At 34.2% G+C, this 23095-nt stretch overlaps 1 protein-coding gene across 1 annotated transcript in view; it reads right to left on the reverse strand.

Annotated features, from left to right (window-relative positions):
• Positions 1–23095, reverse strand: part of LOC105450647 (lachesin-like) — a 366968-nt gene that overhangs the window by 311194 nt on the left and 32679 nt on the right. The gene's annotated exons all lie outside the window — the stretch shown is intronic.

Genomic DNA, 23095 nt, shown 5'->3' on the forward strand with positions numbered 1-23095 from the left:
TGCAGTATGCATTGCTAATTTTAACGAAGCATCCTTTGTTGGAACTAAGATTCTAAAAAATATTAATCAAGTTAAAACAATGGTCGATCTGCAATCATATTTTATAAAGTATCATTAGTAATAGCTAGATTTGTTAGTTATATTTGTTAAATTCTCATTTTCTACTTGTGCGAACAAAAAACTGCAGGAGACTTATCCTGAAATGATTTACTGCTCCGATCAAAAAAGCAATTTCGCTTTTAAGATTATAAGACTCCGATTTCGCGTAACGTGTTTTTAAGCTAAGGTGAATTTTTTTTAATACCGATTCCACTGTAACGCGTCAAAACAAATATTGACAATAAATAATAACAGTCTTTTTGACCAAAATGTAAAAATTATTTCACAGTCGCGTTCTGATCATAATCAACTTTCTCGCGTGTTCATAAAATATTGGAAATTTTTTGTTTTGAATGTTAAATGTAAAAGATAACTGACAAAAACCGGAATCATTCCAAATATATAGAGATATATATTTCTTATCATATAAAATACAGGCAATCTGACCATAAAAAAAGGCGAGAATCTTTGTTATAAAAAAAAAATACAATAGTATGTATGATATCCAATCTCAAAAAGAAGAAATGTCATACAGATTGGCATATTTTTTATCAATATAATCGTATGAATTATCAGGTTTCGGTGCGATACGCGGAAAGAGTGTGAGTAAACTCGATTCGCGCTCGAGTTCGCGCGCCTATACATACCGCACGGAGTCGAAAGCCGAGAGGAGAATGGCGACATTAAACCCGAAAGCAGAATAGCCGTATCCGGATTTCAAACGCGACCACATGCCTATTTTGTAACAGTTAGATCAGCGGCCAATCCCTCGCACCCCCGCCCATCCTCTTTCCGCTCCGTTCTCTTCTGGCTATTCTCAACCCGATCCCGTGTATGTTCCGCCGCTGTTTTCGGACCCCCGACCCCGAACCCCAACCACGAGCCGCCCCCTCCCCCCGGGTGCTGTGTGCGACTCTGTGTCGTACGGATTTACCAATAATGTTGCCACACCGACGTATATACACCAACACATACGAAGATATGGGTAGCTAAATCGACCTATCGCCCAGTAACTACAGATTAGTGTTATCAGAGCGTTACAACGTGAAAGCGCGGGTTTACCTTGACACTGGGCGAAACGCAAGATCGATGGCAGCCAAGGGTCGACAAAAGTCGTCGTGCTCCGCGATCGATTTACCATTGATTCCACTAACAGTCGACACTATCTCTTTCGGCGAGCGATACTTGTATTTTTCTTTTTTTTTTTTAAACAAATGTCGCGATGAGTTAGCAGTGTGTTAACCCTCCTACTATTCAGCGGAAAGACGAAATTGATAGTAGAAAAATTAGCGTTACGTTTACTGTTCATCGATCAAGAATATGTCGATACTGAGAAGAGTAAGTGCATGATTATCATGTATGCATATATCGCAATATCTATGCGGAATATTTTTTGGCGGTATATCCTCCAAGTCATCAATCATCCGGCGTTGTTGTCTTCGGCATTATTCATGCTTCTAAATCACGCTAACGATAAGTTACTTCTATCGTAGATATAAAATCAGCGGGACAGCAGCAGGTCTCTGGCGGGTGCCAACGTCGATGCTGTTTCTCTGACGCGATATGCAAAGACTCCGTAACGTGTCGTAAAGAAATGAACAAAGGTGCAACAAAATGGAAACTTGCAAAAAAACAGAAGCTCATTAACGTAGCCGCAAGTCTCAACATTTTTATAACGAAGAACAGAACATGAGACGGTGATGTTACATGTAAATGCTCATTACGCGAAGAGAAAAAGAAAAGAAGCAAAGTAGAATCTAAAAAGAAACTTTATTACGTTGGTATGATTCCGATAAACTAACTACACGTCAATGTAAAAACTAATTGAACAACAAATTTTGATCAATTTTTTATTTTTAACAAGATAATCCTTGTAGGGCTTTTTACAATGAAAAAGGATATACTTTTCAAAGAAAAAAATTCCACATTTTTCTTCAATTTTTAGAAATTTTTAGAACACCGCTCAGAATTTCATTCTTATGTTACCTAACATGTATACCTAACAAAAATTTAAAAATGTATGTAATATATATAGCTTTAAGAAATTTAAATATTATTTTAATATGTAAAAATAAATGTGATAGTATGGAGCCCCTTTTATTGTTTATGTACAATTTAAAGTAATACCTATATTTAAAAAATAAAGGAGGAGGACCCGTAAGGGCCGATTTTGAACCTCTCCAAATTTTGTTCAAACTCACGAAAATCTATATTTTGAGGTCAATTACATTCAATTCGAGTGATTCCAGGTGATTCCTTAAACGGAGCGATAGAGTTGCCATAGAAGTCTCCATAAAGTCGGTTTTCGGCCTAATTTCAATTTCATTTTAAATAATCGGAAACGTTTTATTATTGTAAGAATTATCGAAATCAGGTGATTTTAGCTTAAACAGTCGTATTTGACACCTATTATCCGTGTAACACAGCAATAAAAAGTGTTGCACACTTCAAGCCGATTTCTTAGGCGACACCTACTATCCTCCCCCCTCCCCCTTCTATACTTGTAGAGAAGCTTCCCAGATAATACGCCGAAAAGATTACAACTATAAGAGTGTTGGTGGTAAATGTAGGACTGACTAGTTACAAAGTAACAAGTATCAAATACGTCCGTTTAAGCTAAAATCACCTGATTTCGATCATTCTTACAATAATAAAACGTTTCCGATTATTTAAAATGCAATTGAAATTAGGCCGAAAACCGGCCTTATAGAAACTCCTATGGCAACTCCATCGCTCCGTTTAAGCTGGAATCACTCGAATTGAATGCAATTGACCTCAAAATATAGATTTTCGTGAGTTTGGACAAAATTTGGAGGGGGCCAAAATCGGCTCTCCTCCTTTGTTGATAATATTTAATGTTAAAAAATTAGTATTACAATTTAAAAAGTTATTGTGATAGAAGAAATGTTAAATAAACCTAAACCTAATATACCTTAATAATAATTAAGACTTTATTCTTCGTAAAATAAAAGAAAAATGTTATAAAAGATGTAAATTGTTTGAATTTATAGAATTTTTTCAGAAAATTGAAGTTTTCGATTTCTCAAAATCTGTTGGTGTAATAGAATCTTTTTTAACTTTATATTTTTATTCAGCTAAAAATACATAAGAATCACCATTCAGGAGAATTAAAAAAACCTTGTATATCTAAAATTATATTGTGTATTACAAAATTACTTCTAACAATCTTTTACTTCATAATACATTTAATTTTCTCCTTGCGATTTTAATTTTTTAGTCTATTTATGTAGCTCTGTATGAGTTCTCCGAACAGAATTGTACTAGTATTTTATTTTTTCGAAAATCCCAATCATGTAGATGCCGATAGCACAGTATATATATCGTACACCTATCCAATATGTTATCGAAATTCTAGCGTGCACGTGTGGATGACGGAGTTGTAATTGAGTTAACATGCAACCTGTAAACACATTATTAGCCGATTGCTCCGCCGCGCCGTGAGAATCTACAATTGCATTTCAGCTTGATATCGTATTTTCGTATTATGACAACCATCAAATTTCTCGCGAGAGTAATAACAAACAGAGTAAAATAATAGGGATAAGGGTGGTTGAACACCCACCAAACTGTAATAAGTTTTGGCGAATTGGGGAAGGACTATCCGTTGTAAACACGGCGCGGCGCGGACTACTGTGTGTAGATTTTACGCCCCTCCGAGTAAGCATAGCTTGTTGCGGAACACCGCAGTTTAATTACTATGCCACGAACTACAAACGAACATTTAGATGCAAGAATTATTTTCTTGCTTCCGATATACTGCGGCGTATTGATAGCAAAGTTTAATGATTTTAAAGTAATCCATCATGTATTAGCAAACAAGTTATAATATATAATTTCAATAATAAATGCTTATATCTTGGTTATAAAGCACTTCCACAAATTGACGTAAACATTTTAATGAAAAATAAATTAAGAAAAGTTTTGAAAAATAATATTTACTTTTTAACAATTTTAATATGTCGTTAGTTCTCCTTTGAATTTTACCGTCTTTTCCAAGAAAATGCAATAAATTGAGGATGCTTTACACTTCTGGCCAAGGCTATAACTTGCAACTTAAATATAAGATTTGCAATTATTTCGCCAATAAATAGCTATTTATCATGAAATTACAGAAGCCGACCAGAAATAAAACGGTTATTTGCCCGATATAACTATTCATCATTATTAATATACTATTCATCATCGTTAAAACCAGGCGTTTCGCCAACCCCGTAGGATTTATCGACGTCGCGTCAATATTCAAAGAGTAACATTTCAAATATATGTGTATAATAAATATATCGTAGCCATCGCAGTAATCTCGGAGAGTATCTGTAATAGATCGAAACCTAGATCGGGCAGTCACGAATACAGATTGGGTATTTCCAAGGACTTCGAGCTTATACGAGCAAATTGACAGTAAATCTGTCCCCGATGGGCATTGACGGCGTTCCCAACTGAGCGGCGCGCAAATTCATTAGTCGATCCGATTTTGACACGGAGAAATGATACGAGTGGACGCCAACGCGCGAGAGAGTTATCTTGAGAGTAAATAGATTGGAAATCCCTGTCGTATAGATATTGGAAACATAACAGTTTCCACGCCTCTGAATGGCCATTCATCGAACGCGATGCATTTTCTGCACTAATGAGTAAGACAAAGGCAATTTACTGTAAAAATTGTCCATAGAATTCTTTTTTATGTATTTAGAAAAACTCAAGACAAAAAAAAATTGTTTATGTTTACCTCACCTGTGAGGTGAAGAGAGATATTATTTCTATTAAAAAGAATTACTTATAGATTTTATATAAAAAGAATTTTAAAAAAAGCAAAAAGGAATATCGTGGATTTGACAGTGTTCCAAAAATAACGATAACCAGAAATGCAATGGCTAGAAGCAAAAATGTTTCTATATGAAAATATAGGCCAGATATCGGAAATCACAAACGAAAGGTTAAACCAATTATAACCGGATTTAATGGCAGAACTATACCCACGGATAGCTTTTCCATATAGCTATTTTATTATTAAACTAACGATTCTTTTGCGTATCGAATCGCATTGCTCGAAAATGATATTTCTTTAGTACACGTGTATAAATGGCTCAAACGACTGGATACAGTATAGATTTTTACAAACAGTAGAATAAAGAGAGAAGATTAGAATTGTACATATATAAATTGTAAATTGTTAGAAATTTTCACAATATTAGAATTTTGTTTAATTAAACATTTAAATTAGATTTAAAAAAAAATCACTGTGTCATATTGCGCATTGATTAAACGTCTGAAAGTCTAACGTGTATAGTATAGATGCGTAAACAGCATAAATATTTTGAAAATTTCCAACGCCCTTTAATTGTATATATTTGTACTATTACGTTAAAGTAATATATAAGTTTTTTTACGTGGCGCGTTATGTTATGCAAGAAATACGCGTCATATCGCGAAAAATGCAACTGTAAGCGACATATCCGATAAAGTAAAGGACAGATGCTTTTTTGCTGTGCTGCGTTCTAAACAAATACCAGGAAAACTGGCGTGAACCGGAGAACTTAACGCGAAAAAAGAGCGGTCTCTCGCTCTCCACCGTCCGACGGCACCGCCGAAGAGTGTAGCTGGTGTTTCTCGCGGCAACCGTTTAAAACGGTCGCATACGATGCGCCGCATATACGCGCGCGAATAATGTTTTACATACAAAAGAGAAAAGTGGGAAAAAAGAAGAAGAAGAAGAAGAAGAAGAAGGAAGCGAGACGTAGATGCAGTCGACGATATTGACGTCTACGTTATATCCACACGCGCGGCAACTTTCAGTGTCGCCTGATGTTCCCCCGTTGGGAACGGCGCGGGAGTGTCTACTTATTCTGGATTCTACCCCGACTGTATCTATCGCGTATCTCTCGTGTTACTCTCTCTCTCTCTCTCTCTCTCTCTCTCCCCGATAAACATTTCTTTTAACCCGGGAATTTCTTTCCCGATGTTACTGCGAATGTATTTTCTATCGTTATCGGGGGAGCGAATTTTCCCTTTTACAAAAGGTAAACCTCTCCGATGATTTTCCAAAGGTCCGCGTTATCCTAAAATCGCGATATTATGATACGCATTGTAAGATTACCGATTTAAAACTGTTTCTGTTCCATTTTGCATGATTACTGATACTTTTTTTTATGAACAACAATTTCATTTCGAGTTACAAGAAATAAAGCAGTAAACTAAACTCTAACCAAAATAAAAGAGGGGCGAACAAATGGTGCAAAGCCGGAAATTAAAAAACTTTCCACTAAAATTGAATTGTTTTTCATAGAGTCACTTTTAAGGAACTACGGCGTTTAATAAATAAAAAAAAAATGATTCCCAGTAGTTATCTTCAAGCAAAATAGCTATCTTTAAACAATATTTCCGAAAAATTAAGCAAAAGATGGACTAAAAAGTAATTTGATCCGTTGTTTAATCAAAAATACATTCTTGGCTCATGTAGCCTTATACATGAAATTGCTATAAGTTTCTCACCAACGAACCGTTAATTAAGTAATTATTCGATTTTGTACGGCCGCACAATTTTGTTTGGACAGAAACCAGAAACTTTAGAGCGTTGGTCTATTGCCAAATTAGCTTATTAAATTGTATGTTCCAGACGTGCATGGCAGAACTTGGATCTTAGAAAAGCCAACAAGATATCATATATCTGGCTTGTCTAACTGTATGTAAATGTTGATATTACAAGACGATGTTATTGTAATATCGAAATAAAAAAATTATCTCCTTTTTACTGTAATAAAATAATAGTAATAAAAAATTAAAATAATTTTTTTTTTAATTAATTTACAAAGAATATTAAAAAAGTATATACTTAAAAATCTATTCGATATAAAATTTCAAATTAAGTTAATTGTCGTGTTTCAAAACACATATATATTATAATTCACGTATACATTTCAAACAACTTTAAATAATAAAATAAAATAATAAAATAAATGTAAAGCTAATATATTGAGTAATTTAAACTAAAAACAAATTTAAAAGTTTAATAAGACTCAAAATTGTCTAAAAAGAAAAGTGAAACAAGAGCTAAATGAGAGGTGTTATAAATAAATAAACCGCAAATTAACTATGCGTAAAAGTGATTTTTATTTTACATGTAAAGTGAGTTTTACATTACTTAATTGAACGTTTCGATTTCATTTTGAGTCTTCAACAATAATACGGTTAATTTTACATTTCAAGCATAGCATTTAAATACAAAAAAAATTATAAAAATTGCAGTGAGAACGGACAATAGTTTCCTACGAGAACAAAAACTACGCCGAAGATGTAAAATACGTTCGTAGGGGGAGGGAAGAGGAAGGATTGAAGCGCTCATACGGGTTGATTTTCCGTCGCGTATCGTTCAAATTGAGCTCCATCAATTTGAGGCAAACACAGCTGTTACATGCGTCTCACATTTAGCGCGTATTACAACTAAATTCCTACCGGATCCTGTTCTATCACAAGCCGTTAACAAACACTGACAGGCGAGAACGAAGCGGGCTCAGCACCCCGATACGTCGAATAGGTTTTCGATTTCCGCGCGATTGCACCGACGACGTACCAGTGTGTCAGGCGGCTTGATCCGCCATTGCCGCGCGTACGCCAGTGGCCTCGGCACCAAAAATCCCCGAATAAAAGTCTGTAAAAGTCGTGGGGTCGGTTTGATTCGGTAAATATACAACGCCACGCGCGCGAATCCTCACCCCCTCCTGCCCCCTCGACGGTGTCAGCCAGCCGGCTGGCTACGCGGAAACACACGCCCATGCTCAACCGCGTGTGAATCTGTCGGTGTGTACAGTTACCGGGGGTATATAGGGAGGAAAACCTCCGACGATCGTACTTCACAATGCGGAAGGAACATAACGGGAAATGAGAGGAGGAATACCGCGAGAATAAACGGAACCGCACGTACAAACGCGTATGCGGAGGAACGTGAGCGGTGAATGCTAAGGGAAGTAAAAGGCGCTCTCTCTCTCTCTCTCTCTCTCTATTTGCGCAAAAGTTAATCCTGCGTGCACAGTGCATGGCTATAATCTCCATTCTATATATAACTTGGATCGTATTGAAATACAACAAATTCGAAATGCTTTCCTATTGATACATATTGCGAACGTGCCGTCGCACACGCAACACGTACGTGCTACACGTGGCGTGAACAAGTCATTGTTTGTCGCAAAATTGTCATTGTTGCGATTAAGTTACTTGACAATTAATTACATCTCTGTTAGAATAAAGGAGAATTAGTTAAATTTTAGCTATTTCTGGACAAGAAAAAGTTTCGATAATAACAAATTATATATCATATTAAAAGGCTACTTATACGAGCAATGTATCGCTTACTTGGGTAGAGTCTTAGATTATCAGAGAAGCGCGACCGGCTTATGGCAGTTTCGCAAAAGTACTACAAAAATATTAAAAATAACGTCGAAATGCAGACGGATTATAAAAAAATATATCCTTAAAGATAAGAAAAAAAGTTAAACAAATAATATTTGTATGTACTACAGCATTAACAAATATGATCATTATATGCAAATAAAATGTTCTAACTTACCATAACAATTATCGATGTAAATTTATATTCATTTAGCAGCCATTTATAAAACGATGAATCAATTTTACGATTGGCTATAATGAAATCCAATCAGACTCGTAACATTGGTCGCGCTTCTCTGATAATCTAGGACTCTAATCTTGGGGAAATTCAGAAACATAGGATAAATCGTGATAAAAAAAATGTTATCACATTTATTGATAAAAGATTGTTAAGTAAGACCTCGAAACATCGGGAATTAAGCAACAAGAATTGTATTGTTAAACACGCGCGTATAATTTGAAAGACATAGTTTGTAATTTAAAACCAGAATTCGAAACCAAATAATTATTTTGTATCGGACTCTTCGTTACTCGTCAATCGCTCGAAAATCTCTTTGTAAGTCATCCGTGTTTAAGTAACAATAGAGTCTTTGTTATTTAATTCCGTAGATGTTTCGACGTTTCATTTAACAACTTTTTATCAAGAAATACGTGATAACGTTAGATTTTTATTGTCCTTAATCGCAATTTCTCCCGACATTTCCTCGAAGATAAGTGATACATCACTCGACTCCACTAAAGTAACCCTTTAACATATGATATATAATTTGTACATGTCGGAACGTCTTCGTGTTAGCCGAAAAAACAGACAAAACTTAACATCCTTCTTTATAATTATCAAACTAAAAAAATATTTATTCTGAATAACTGCCATAATGCCGTTTATTAGCGGTTATATAGACGTAATGCATATTTCGCTCGGCGATCTTTTCTTTAATTGCGACCGCAGCAGACTCGCGGAAGTAGTGTTTGATGCAAAGTATAATGTATGCGCACACACAGACTGCTCGGTATTCATACTCCGACAGACGTTTGAGCACTTTGAAGCACCGTGGCCCGACGATAACCGCATAATGCGTTAAGTGGAAGTAGTGTAACTTTCAACTTCCCCGACAGCTTGAATACCATCAAAGTTACATGGCGAGTCGCGCGTGCGCTAATCGAATACAACATCAAGTTCGTCAATTATTACACCGGATAGTCACCACTCGCAGGCGGGCCACGTGTAATGGCACGGCGGAGAAAGATTCGTTTAGCTCCCACTTCCCCAAAGACAATTTGCAGAAAATTCTAACGCGTTCGATCATCTCGACCATTCGCTAATTTCAATGTTGGTTTTCTACTGGCGACTTAATGAATTTATTAATGTTCTATAACGTACAAACGACAAATTCTGTGCACAGTTGAAAAATTTGTGTTAAATTTAATACATTTCACGTCCCACTCAAATGTTTGTGTTAATTCAAAATAAATTTGTTTATATAAAATAAATATAAATATTGTGTTAAAAAGATTATGTAACACTGATACAATTTGTAAATTGTGGAAGTATATTTTTTCAACAAAATTAACATTTATAATACATTAAATTAAGACGCACTTTATTTATTTATCTTAGAATTTACATTTTAAAATATATTAATTATTTCTTCACTTACTAAGAAATGTTGAATATTAATTTAACACAAAATGTTCAAATAATACAATCATATTATATTAAATTAATTTTTGCATATGTTAAAAAAATCACAAAAATTTTAATAAAGACCGTTTTTAACATAAATATAAAATGTTTTCTACTCTGTGTGGTAATTAATGTTCATAAATAATATTTGATAAAACTGATTTAAAATGTCAGTGAATTTAGTGAATAAAGACCTTGTAAAGTGACACAGTTAAAATATATAAATAACATATTTTATTTCTCTTTTTTTCCCTTTTTTGTAATATAAAAAATATATGTATTAAAAATACTCATTTACTTAATAATATTTAAATTAAAAAGCTTTTGTAAATAACACTTTAAACTTAATACAAATATTTAGCTTTATCAAGACCAACTGTTTCAACCTATTTCCTTTAACTTTTTCCTTGAACGCCTTTCATATTAAATAATAAATGGCGGTCTTCAATCGTAAAAAATTTAAAATCTTATTTCTGAGAGGAATGGAAGATAAAAGATACTAGAGAGTCGTCAATCGATATTACAGAAACGGAAATGCTTGAATTAGTATCCTGCGGCAACAAACAAGCTCAGCATCTCAATCTGAGCAAAGAGGAAACTTCGACGAAACGGCGAAAAGCTAAGATATTTTCAAAGGAGGTATCGATGTCTTCGCGAAACACGGATCGATGCCAGTATATATATATATATATATATATATATATATATATATATACACTTCGCCTCTGGTGTTCACCTGGAGAAATCTAAAAATACTCTCGCGTTACGAGTTACTTCCAACCCATGACGATGAAGATTCCTGGCTCTTTAATTCGTTTACCGACCATTACAAGTAAAAGGAGGCACAGTGTGAAACTTTTCCATTTCATTACTTCGTCTTTCTTTTTCTTCGTCATTCGCCGCCCCCTCCCTCCCCCGCCCTCTTTCCTTCCTCTCTCCGTCGCTACCATCAACTTTATTACTTTGTCCTCTTTCGGTGGTGTAACCATAGCGAAGCGCGCGTCTGCCTTTCCAGAGTCGGTGTTCTGGAGTACTCCTTAACTTCGGGGTTAAATCTTTTTCTTACCAGATCGACGTTGCCCAGACACAGGCGGATCTTTATTCTCCTGCTACATGGATTTTCCTTACGTCGTATTTGCCGTTATAAACTAAAGTTTACGAAAGAGCTGTTCGGATTTTGAGAAAGCAAATTGAAGCATATCTACTCTCGTCTATCATAATTAAATTTGAATGATGTATCTAGCATGAAAAGTTAAATAATGCAAATTGATTTACTTCATTCGCTAACATAAAGCCAATTTATTATTTAAGTGCAATTAAAAAATAGATGGCGTTACGTTTTGGATTGCTAAAAATTGTTGAAAAACATTCTCGACTCACTCTATACTTTATTACTCAAGCATTATACTCATCATAATAAACAAGAGAGAAGGTAATAAGATACCTATAGCGCATAAAATTATAAAGATAACAAAAAGTCAAGAGTTCAAATAGAATCGTACATCTCTATAAAGTTTCATAAAATTGATACTTTATAAAACTGAACAATGTAATACTATTTTTATTACAATCCCACAATTTTGGGCAATATCGACAATAGCGGAGCAGACAGTGAATAAATCAAATTTCAAGAGGATAATCGTAAAACCGCGGATGTGTGCGGATTATTATACGTACATCCTGCCGAAAAGCTGTTAACAACTAACAATGCGAATCTAAGCTAGTTCCACGCAACCGAAATGAAGGATTAACGCTTATGTTCGTTATTACACGGGTAGGCGTGAGTCTACCTGCTCGTGCGTGCACTCGCGGCCCTGTTTAGCCCTGGTGTGTACGTGAATGACGGTTTCCCGTAAAATATTCAAAGCGCGGCGCGATAATGGCTGTGCGTCCAAGCATATTAAACATACAGACACGACCAGTGTACATATAGGGGTACAGGTGGCGATTCAACACTCGCGACGAAATTTCGAGTGCGGAGACATATACACACAAACAAAACACACACACACACATCTGCCCCGGTGCAAACTTGACAAAATCGTAACGCTAGTTCAACTTTTTTCACATGTGTGTAGATAGTACATACACACCTGCAATCTGAGATGCATCAGTTAGTCAGTAACGAAGGCAATATGCTCGTGTTCGGAATCACACAAATATTCGTTATGCAATGCGTTTTTTCGTTGAAATATTGCTGTGTGCAAAAACGATATGTTTTCTCTAGAAAGAGTAAAAACACAGGTTTAACCCTATTCGGAATATATTTACGATTCAATTTATAAAGAATAAGCAACATACATTTTTTTAATTACAAGTTTTTTTTTAATATTCTTGAAAATATTATTCAGAGCTTAATTAAAATTTCTTTGATCCTCGAATTAGATTTTCTGTTTTAAAAATTGAAATTTAGAATAAAAATTTTATATTATATGTACATGATATCTTACAAATTAAAATTTGCGACCGAAATTTTAACACATCTCGTAGTATGTGTAGATATAATTTATCAATTAATAATTTAATAATAATGATGTTGATAAACATTTTGAAGCACAGTAAAAAGTTTTAATAATAATGCTTATTAGTATTATTATTATTAAATAAATTGTCAATTAAATTTGTTACTATTCCAACTTTAGTTTAAGTTTGCGTTAAAAATAATTCATCTACCGACAAAAATGTGTTTATCGTACAAAGCAAATAAACATGGTTATTTTAATAGTTAATCTCGTTATTAAATGTTTTATTATATTGAATTGATATTTTATTATATATTCCGATATTAATTATGCATTTGTAATGTACAAAGAAGTTTTCATACAGAAGCAGAAACATTTCTTAATAAAAATGTCACTGTATACTTGTACGATAATCTTGTTAAAAGCCTTCGTAGCCCCTATATCACTTGTCGTATCATCATGCCTAAGCGTGCGAAATGTCAGTTCTGTGATTAATGAACTTTAAGTTCTACTAATTTAAAAACTATTATAACTTCGACATTTTTGTATTAGAATTTTCGTTTTATTTTTAATGAGTCATGAATATGTCATTAAAATTTTGTTCGCAGATTGTAGGACATCCTATATATTAAAATAATATCATGTTTCGATATAAATGGAGAATAATATATATACTCGTAAATTACTTTCTTCATCTATAAATTATTAATTTTCCACGATCTTTCGTCTTAGAGTCTGACTTAAAAATTAACCGTAAATTTAACATGACATGTATTTTTATCGCCTATTCACTCATATTTAATTTTATACTTTGGATAGCCATAACGTATTAAAAGAACAATTTTATATGCATCAGCCGACAAAAGTTGCGACCGAAATTTGAATAATAAAGAAGTTAGGTATTCGTTCGAATAGCACACTAGCGAGCGAGCCTGGGCCCCCGTCCGACGGGTAATGAAACTCTTGTAACAAAATTTCATACACGCGATGCTCGGTTAGACCGAGCAATCGCTTGTAAAATTACCGGTGCTTGTTAGCCGCGCAACAATCTTGTTAAACAAAAGGTAAATTTTTCATCGGATCCAATTAACCGCGAATGTATTATGCAAATCGTACCCTACGCGTCAACAGGAAAGAAATTGCTTCCTGAATTTAAATAATTTAGTCAAAAAGAGATTAAATATTCCATTACGTTGTTACGTCTCCTCCATCGTTACGGTGTAGTCTCCGCCGCGGAAGCAAGTTCACGCGATAATTCAACTCTCGCAACAAAGTTTCGCCCGTTCACGCTATATCCCCGTGCGCACAGCACGGGCTCTCCAAAATTGCGCTTTATCCGACTGCACTGTTACCGCGCGCTTATAATTTAGGTGCCGGTCGCAGATCGCGGAAATAAAAAAAAAGGAAAGGAAGCAAAGAGAAGCCGCGAGACGGTGGCGACCAGATAGAAGTACATTATAAGTAGCGAGCGCGGCATTATTCTCAATAAGCCAGATATGCCGTAGTAATTAGGCACGGACTTTACTTCCTTTTTTTCTCTCTTTCTCTCTCTTTCCTTCTCTGTATCTCTCCAGATATTTTTTTCACTGCTGCAGACGATAACCGTGAGTATAACCATTAGAATCTGTTACATGCAACGTGGATATCATTGTAATCGCGCAGAATCAGAACGAGATGTTGTAATATCCCCGGGCAGAATAATAATTTCGCACTCGCGCGCACCGAAAATAATAAAAACATGGCACCGGCGGCAGAATAAATCGTTGCTTTCACTTCGATATTGGAAAATCAGAGACAATTTGATATTTAAATAACAGCAAGTGAAAATAGCCCATAGCACAAATAAGCAGAAAGAGCCTTTTCGGTCTTGAAAAGGGCCTTTTCAAAAAGCGGATCTTGATACTTAATAATATTTCCGAATTTATACACATTTTCCAGTTCGTGCAATCTAAATTCCATACATTTATGTTTTAAATATTATTAAATATTAAAATAAATGAAGGTACAAATCTCTCAATTCTTTCTGAACCGCGCCGTTTAATAAATATATTACGCGTTTGATATTTCAATAGCGTGGCTACGCGCTCCGTTAGTTTATACTGTAATCCAATCTTGAAACACGGCTGCAGTTTTCTTAAAAGAATATGCATCTCCTAGTTTAACGTACCATAGCGCGAGCTAACGACCGGAAAGGTAACGAATTCACTGTAGCGCGGCAAATATTTCGCGGCTGAAAAGAACGTATATGGATAGCGAAGTCGAATCGTTATCGTTATATCGTGCAACAGCATGCGCGCCTCGTTCACGATCGCGAGTTATATCGGGGTGAACTTTTTAACGCTTTCTCGATACGGATGGAGGGGGAGGGGGAGGGGACGGTCGAGAGGGAGGGATCGTTAATCCGTCGTGTACGCGAAACGAATGTCCGAGGAACGGATTTATGGACCGGCTAATTTCTCTCTTCTCACGCATCCTTCTAATTCAGGATTCGCGGATGAAACATAACCAATATATCGCCTTGGTATAGGTATCTCAATTTACGAGACGGGCTGAGACTATAGCCATATAATTTAAAGTGCAGACGTGGATAAAGCAAGAAGAGACAGGTTGTATAAAATATAGACCTGTATAAAATGAACGTGTAAACTCATTTGGTTAACGTTCTTGATGCCGAGACCATTTATACGAAAGACGAGATTAATATTCAATAATAGACTAGAACTTGTATACGATTTTGTTTGCAGGCGTAAAACAAGTAAATTATTTCTTGCATAAGATATATATTGAATGTTTTGAAATAACTTCTCAATGCGATATTTTTCTTTTAAATTAAAAATTGTTACGATTTTTAAATATTTATAAAATATCAATTTAAAAACGTAGATACCTATAAATAGATGATCTGCGTCCTATCATACAATTTTTGATATTTAAAATTAATATCACATCGATAAATTCAATAAAGTTGAAAATTTTGAAAAACGTTACACATTCAAATATCACAGACTAGAATGCATAATATTCAATTTTTTTATTTTTTATTCCTGTGTATTTTCTATAATACAAAAAATATTTTAGAAAGCAAGTGAAAAATTTATAAAAATTTTTTTTACATTCGTATACATAAAAGTACATACAAATCTATTTATATGTATAACAAATATAAAGGATAGAGAAAAAAACATTTTTCTAATACCAAAATTGAATACTTATGACGCAAAAAAATAATTAAAAAATAACAAATTTCAAATAAAAAATAAACAATTTTTAATAAAAAAATATAAAAAATAGTTTTTATTTTTCTATTTTTTAAATAACGTTGGAGAATAATACAAATGTCAACATATAAAGAATCGTGATGTTTTAATATGTGAGTCACTTTGTTCACATGAGACGAAATTATACATTTGATTTATCGATTTGAATATACTAATACTCGGAGTAGGTAAATAACATGGTATGTTCCACGTGCATTTCCATACATCCGTCAAACAGTTGCTGTTACATCCTAACCGTTGCTTGTCTTTCAATTTCCATTATCCGTTCTACATATGATATATATCTAGTTTCTATTGACCTCCGGTACACATATGCGTAAGTTCTATATTAACTAACTGTAAAATGGCAGCCGTAAATGTTTGTAAGAAATCTTTAACACATAATACAATATCCGTAGAAAAATCTAAATCTATATACATAAATTCTCGAAAGTTGTGTCTTAAATCGTTGCACGGACGAACAGAGATATTTTCATCGTTCACATAAAAACTCCTTGACAGGAACGTTCGAAAATCTGTAGCCGCGAAATAGTACGTCGGAGATCATCCCGCCCCGCTGGGACAGATACTATTTTTCAAAATGATTTCACAACCTATTAAACTTGTCGGCGATCGGCAGGGGGGCACTCTGGCGCAATTTGTCGCGTGGCTCCGGCTGTCGATAATTCGAAAATATATGTTCATGTGAACGGGTCGGGGGCGCGAATCGGGTTCGTTGAAGTAAAAAAATCGTGCTAAAACGAGGTGGCACCTCGGATGACTACGATATACTTTTTCGGAATTCTCTTACTCGGAGAATCTCACGATGGGGACTGCAGTTTATTATAGGATGTGACCTACATGAAAATTACGAAACGCCTAAACTCGAAAAAATGGGCTAATGATACGACAGTTTGGAATACCATTCATGTATGAATTTATACGTCATCCAAAAGTCGTCAGATTTACATTTGACAGAAAAAAGATAATTTCTCAGTTATCCTACATGAGGGAGTGAGTGTCATATATCACAAATTCATGACTATGTCGAAGTTAGCTGGTTTTACTCAGTTGGGAAAACTTTTCGCGTAATTCCTATCTTAAATTCATTATTTTAATTGTTGGAGTAATTTGCTAAAATGGCAAACAGGTGTTCACAAGCACTTTACAATTGCAAAGAAACAATCAATCTCAACGATCGTAGTAGAATCTATGAATAATTTTTTAATTATATTTTGTCGACATTTGTTTCTCAAGAATAACATTTTAAAATATTTGAGATTTCGAAAATATTTAAATTTATTAATTTATAAGAGAGGAAAAATTTCTATACATATATTAATAAATTACTGAAAAAGAAAGCAAATAATTAATGTCTACTTTACAAATGTATAATTTTCCAGAAACAAGTTGAATAAATACATTTTTAACAATAATATAAACTAAAATTAGACAAGTATATTGCGTAACACAAACAGAAAAACATCAAATAATCAAGGATGAATCTTGGCGCGTAATAATATTTCTATATAAATTTCAAATATATTTTCTCATTTCTGTAAACTGACGATAATTCGAAAATGTTCATGTGAACGGATCAGGAAGTATATCGAGTTCAATGAAGTAAAAAAATTGTGCTAAAACGAAGTAGCACCTGCCACCTCGGATGACTGCGATATATGTACTTTTTTCGGAATTTTCTTACTCGGTGCGCCGATTACTGTCCGGCTTGAAACTCGATCGTAAGCTAAAGCTGGAATAGTAACATCGCAAATTAAATTAATCGACAATTTAGTAATAAATTTATTGTGAAAATATTATCCCGACCAGAGTTTGAACCTGGATTTCCATACTATCCGGAGCGACTGTCTTTTCCAAGTACATTAATATCTAACAATAAGTTAAAACTTCAATTAAAAAAAAAAGGTATCGATGCTTCAGTACTTTTTATCATCATAACTTTTAATATTATTACATGTTTCTAATATAAACGAATCATTTTTACTATGTAGGATAAGGTTCACTAGTTCTGAATCACCTTATATAAGAATAAAAATTCATATATTTATTCAGAAAGATATAAAATAATCAATAACATATTTAATAGCGTTCGTAATTAATTATAAAGTATTTTATGGATAATTTCATTAAATTTTAATATTTTATATTTTTTAATTAAATAAAAATTATTCACAATCAAACCTCTGGATTTAATTGTAGATCAAACTACCCGCGAAACATATTAATTTTAACTAACAATAAGCATAATGTTCATTTTTCTCCATGAAATCTTTACTATCTCCTATAAAAACCGTAAGGCAATCTTTCTAAGAAAACTTTGAATAAATTTTAAAAAATGCACTTATAAATTGATATTTTTATGTTTAATTGTTTAATGATATTAATAAAATGTGCAGCGTTGTTGCTAGCAAACAAAAAAACAATTGACAAATTAATAAAACTAGCACAAATGCTAATGAATCTTATTTAGATATCCTCCACATTTGAAATGAAAAATACAATAATTATTTAAATATAATAAATTAGAATGCCCGGGGATCCATATCCAGTGTTCTTATCCTATAAGATTATTGAGAAATGTGTGCGTGTTCTTGGAAATATATATTGATTATAGCATATATTACTAGTTATTAGTTGGGAATTTATTTTAACATCATTTGTATTTGTTTCAATAATTTATTTGTACGATAGCTTGTATGAGTACTGGTCACAAATACTATCTAACCTTTCTCTCCTCTCTCCCCCCTCTCTATCTCCCTCATTCTGTTTCTCCTAACATCGCCTTGGTCTTAGAGGAAAACTTGGGCTTGGAAACAGCAACAACAGCAACATCCTTAGATTAATCTAAGACTCTCTTGCGTTCCCGCTAAGGTTTCGCAGCTCCGTGCACTACTGAAACTCCCCAGTATCAGCGAGCGTAACTTGCCACTGTCTCTGGTGCGAACAGGCCAAATTAGTATTTACTGGCACTGTTATTCAAATTACCGCGCAAAAGTTCTAAAACGTCAATGTTGACTTCTTTCGCGTTTCTTGCTCTTAAATACGGCGAGACTTCTCTGCGACTTTGGCCCGGGTTTGACGCAGTTCACGGTGAGGTTCTCTCTCACACAAACATACCTTATATATTACGCTAAGTAAATACGAATCTTGTTGCACGCACCGACGATTTATATTAATTATGCGTATCGATCAAAGGGTATCTTAGCGTACACGAACATTGTTCTTTTTTTGTGACATACTTAGTATCAAGATTGATTGTGCGCCGTATTATTAAACCAGTGCTCTAGACCGGTACTCCAATAACTGTCACGCGAAGGCTATCTATTTTACTCTTTCCTAGACTAACATTTTATTAAAGTCACCGAATCTTCTCGCAGAGCGAGAGAGACTGCGTATTATTTATCGTCTCTTATTACCCGCAATAATTTTATTCAAACAGTTTCCGCCTACGTTATACTTTTTCAACATCATTAACTGATGTTCATTTCGCTAATCAAATATAATACACGTGAATATGAATTCTTACACATTGTTTTATAAATAACAATGCATGTTACGTCAATGCGGAAAGTAGATTGCATTTAAATAAAGTCATAATCAATACCGTTTAAATCTAATTCGGTGAGAGGATTCCCTTTATCATAAAATACGTCCGAATAATGACGCACGCGATGCATTTTCGGCGGTATGAGCTCGGCGCAAAAAGCCCTTTTACAGCGTCGAGCCCCGGTCGACCAGCCGGGGCCGGGTATGCCAATATAGTGCGCGCGCGGTCAAAGAATCATATACGGTATTATTGGCACAAAGGCTGCCGTTACAAGCTACAAATTACCCGCGCGAGCATCGCGCCCAGAGGCGGCGGCCGAAGTAATAGCGCCGCGGCATTCGACAGTAAGCCGGCTTAGAGGACCCCTCTGCCACGATACCGGGCGCACCTTCGGCGTTATGCTAACTGACACTATGAGCTACTTTGCATTAATCGTCCCAGAGAAGTTGCCGCGAATACGGGGCATTAAGCCCGGCTTTTCCCGTGAGGCCACGCCGTTCAGTCAAACGCAAACGCGGTTGCCGCCGCAGCGGAAAAGGACGGCTACCAGACCGCCTCTTCCCAAGATCCCATCCGACGGGACAAATTGAGAATTTAGATAATATAGAATTTGTACGTCAATTCGAAAATACACTGTTTAATTATGTTGTGCGATGGCGGACACCTCGTTCAAAATACTCACTTGTAACATTTGTAATTGTATCTAACTTGAATATACACTTGTAATTGTATCCACTCAGTTCTCTAGTACAGTTTAAACAGTTGGAAAATTTGTGTTAAATTTAACACGTTTCACATATCTCAAACGATCCATCCAAATTTTGGTATTATAATTTAACAAGAAAAATATGTTAAAAAACACAAACATTATGTAAAAATTAACACATAAAATATAACATCCTAATACAATTTGAAAACATATTTCTTCAATAAAATTAATACTTATGCTATGTCCAACACTTATATTTATCTTTTATTCATTTATCTTAGAATTTAAAATTATATTATTTTATTCACTTCTAAAAAATTGTGTTATTTTAATTTTAACATTAAGAAATATTAAATATCAATTTATCACAAAATATTCAAATTAATACAATCTCATTAGGTTAAATTAACACTTGGAAAAAAATTCAACATAATGTAAAATTTAAATGGATCATTTGTAACACAAGTGCAAAATATTTTTTACTTTATAGAAATTCAGAATAAATTTTTATCTTTGTATGTTTAACAAATATATCCACACAAGTCTATGTAAACGTTTTATATTTAACGAAAAACAAATAACAAAACAGTTTTATTAAATAATGTTTATTTTTATAAATAAAATAACAATATAAATGGGCTATGAGCCAAGTTAAGTTTTAATGCTATGTAACCAAACAATTTCAATAAATAATAATAAAATAATACACAAATACGTTTCGACCTAGAGGAATCAGGTCATCTTCAATGTCAATTATAATAAAAAAAATATCAGAAAGTCAACAATAATTATCATTTTTAAAAATAGTTAAGTATAATTAAACGAAATGTCGCTCGCGCAATTCTTCGTATTTAAAAACATGTTGGTATAAAAAAATTGTCTTATACAAGATTATCTACGCTCGCAAACCTCATTATAAAGATGACAACGCATCCAAAACAGTGTAATCAATTAACATATGACTCAAAGTAATGTACAGACTACGCTTTCCTCCGGTATGTAATAGAAAGTTGAAGGATTTCCAAACTGTCAAAAGTAGTTGTAATTAAATGAGAAAGATGTCAAAAAAAAAAATAAAGAAAAAGAGAGAGAATAAAGTTTTAAAATTACAAAAACAACACACACACATATATATATACTTAGACTTAGATAACAGTGTCATCCCGAATAAATTTAAAACTTTTTTATTGCTTAATTTATTTCATTGCTTTAATTTACGATTTTTTCCAAATGCAGTAAAAAAGATGCTTATATGATCAAGGTTGTATTTCTCGAAACTGGAACATCTATTTAAAATTTAATAATATTTCCCATACACTATATGTATAATAAGAAAGATACTGAATTTTGCATAAATAAATTTGTAAATTATCTAAATGTATTTTTAACTTTTTTTCGTAAAATTACTTTTGCTGACAAATATGTCCGCGCAATTTCCCCGTCTTATTTTAGGGAGGTAAATCTTTGAATATTACTGGCGCGGCTGGTCAGATTCTATAAAGAAATCAATGGAGAGATCTATGGAAATTTCTTTTCTTGGCTCGACTCCGCGGGAACGGGAAGAACAATGCGCCGGGTCTGGGAACATCTTTTATACAATTATAGTTTTTACGCGCGACGCGATCCGCCCGGAAATATGGACGCGGGAGGGAGTGGCGACGGGCTCGTGGCAGAGGTGGCGGCGAGGAAGGCGAGAAAGGAGCGACCGAGAGAAAAGACGAAGGGAGAGAGCGAGTAAGAAGGTAGATAATAGCCAGGATAGAATTGTTCCAAGAGCAAAAAATCCGATCCATCCCGAAGTGTTATCGGATGGCGGAGACGCTCGCGAGCCGAGTACTGCTCCGACACCGTCTTTCTGAAAATGCCTCTAGGAGAAAATTGCTTTATTCGCGCGGCGTACACATGGCAGTACCAACTGCTGCACTGCTCGACTACTGTGACAAGCATCGCGCACACAATTAATCCATTAACACAGAAAGTTATTTTTACAAATTAAAATTGAAACTTCCATTTTTATCAAATTATAATAAAAGCATCATCAGAAAGTCATCAACAATTTAAAAAATATGATTAAAGATATATAATTAATTAATCTAAATGTCATATTTGATGAAGAAAATGATCAAAATATTCTTCTATAATTTTCAAGCGTTTCCACTTTTGTAGTTTAATTCACTGCAGGTTTAATCCTATAAAATGCACAAAGTGAGAAGAGTATAAATATCGTCGTTGTTATTAATATAACACTTGACCTCGGCTCGGCCGAAAAGAGGAATTATAATTCGTTCAACGGTTTCTGAAAATATGACGAATGCAAGCAGCTTCCGTTGTAGATAGCGGACTGTAATCGCGTCTAATTCCAGGACAATAATAATTGCAAGACAAGCGCTGTAATGCTTTCAAATCAGAGACAAATGCTTTTTCGTCTCCGTTTCCCGAGAGACGAGTATCCTTCGCGAAAGACGTGGTGCTACAGCTGGATAAGTGCAGTAGGCGGAGAGGAGGCGAGGAAAATAGAATAAAATGATGCAATTAAATACCGTGTGCCCGTTCGTTCTGTTATAAGTATGGATGCCTAACCTAGATTCAACGTGTAACGAATCTACTTTCCCTTTCGCAATTATTAAATAGGTATATATTTATTTCTTACTTCTCGGCTTCGAAATGAGTTTTACATCGATCTCACGTAAGTTTTATTTGTTAAATAAATATAAATTTAACATTCCGGGAAAAAAGTTCCGCATATAATTATATACATAATTATATGTAAAATATGTCCGCATATATGTTTCTTTCTTTTGTAAAATTATTCTTTAATACAAAATTGATAATAATAAAAAAGAAACATAAAAAATAATTAAAAGAATAATTTTTACATTGTTTTGTTACAAAAAATAAAGTTTGAAGAAATGA

The sequence above is a fragment of the Wasmannia auropunctata genome, unplaced genomic scaffold (assembly GCF_000956235.1).
Source record: "Wasmannia auropunctata unplaced genomic scaffold, wasmannia.A_1.0 LD336059.1, whole genome shotgun sequence".
In the NCBI taxonomy this organism is placed as follows: domain Eukaryota; kingdom Metazoa; phylum Arthropoda; class Insecta; order Hymenoptera; family Formicidae; genus Wasmannia; species Wasmannia auropunctata.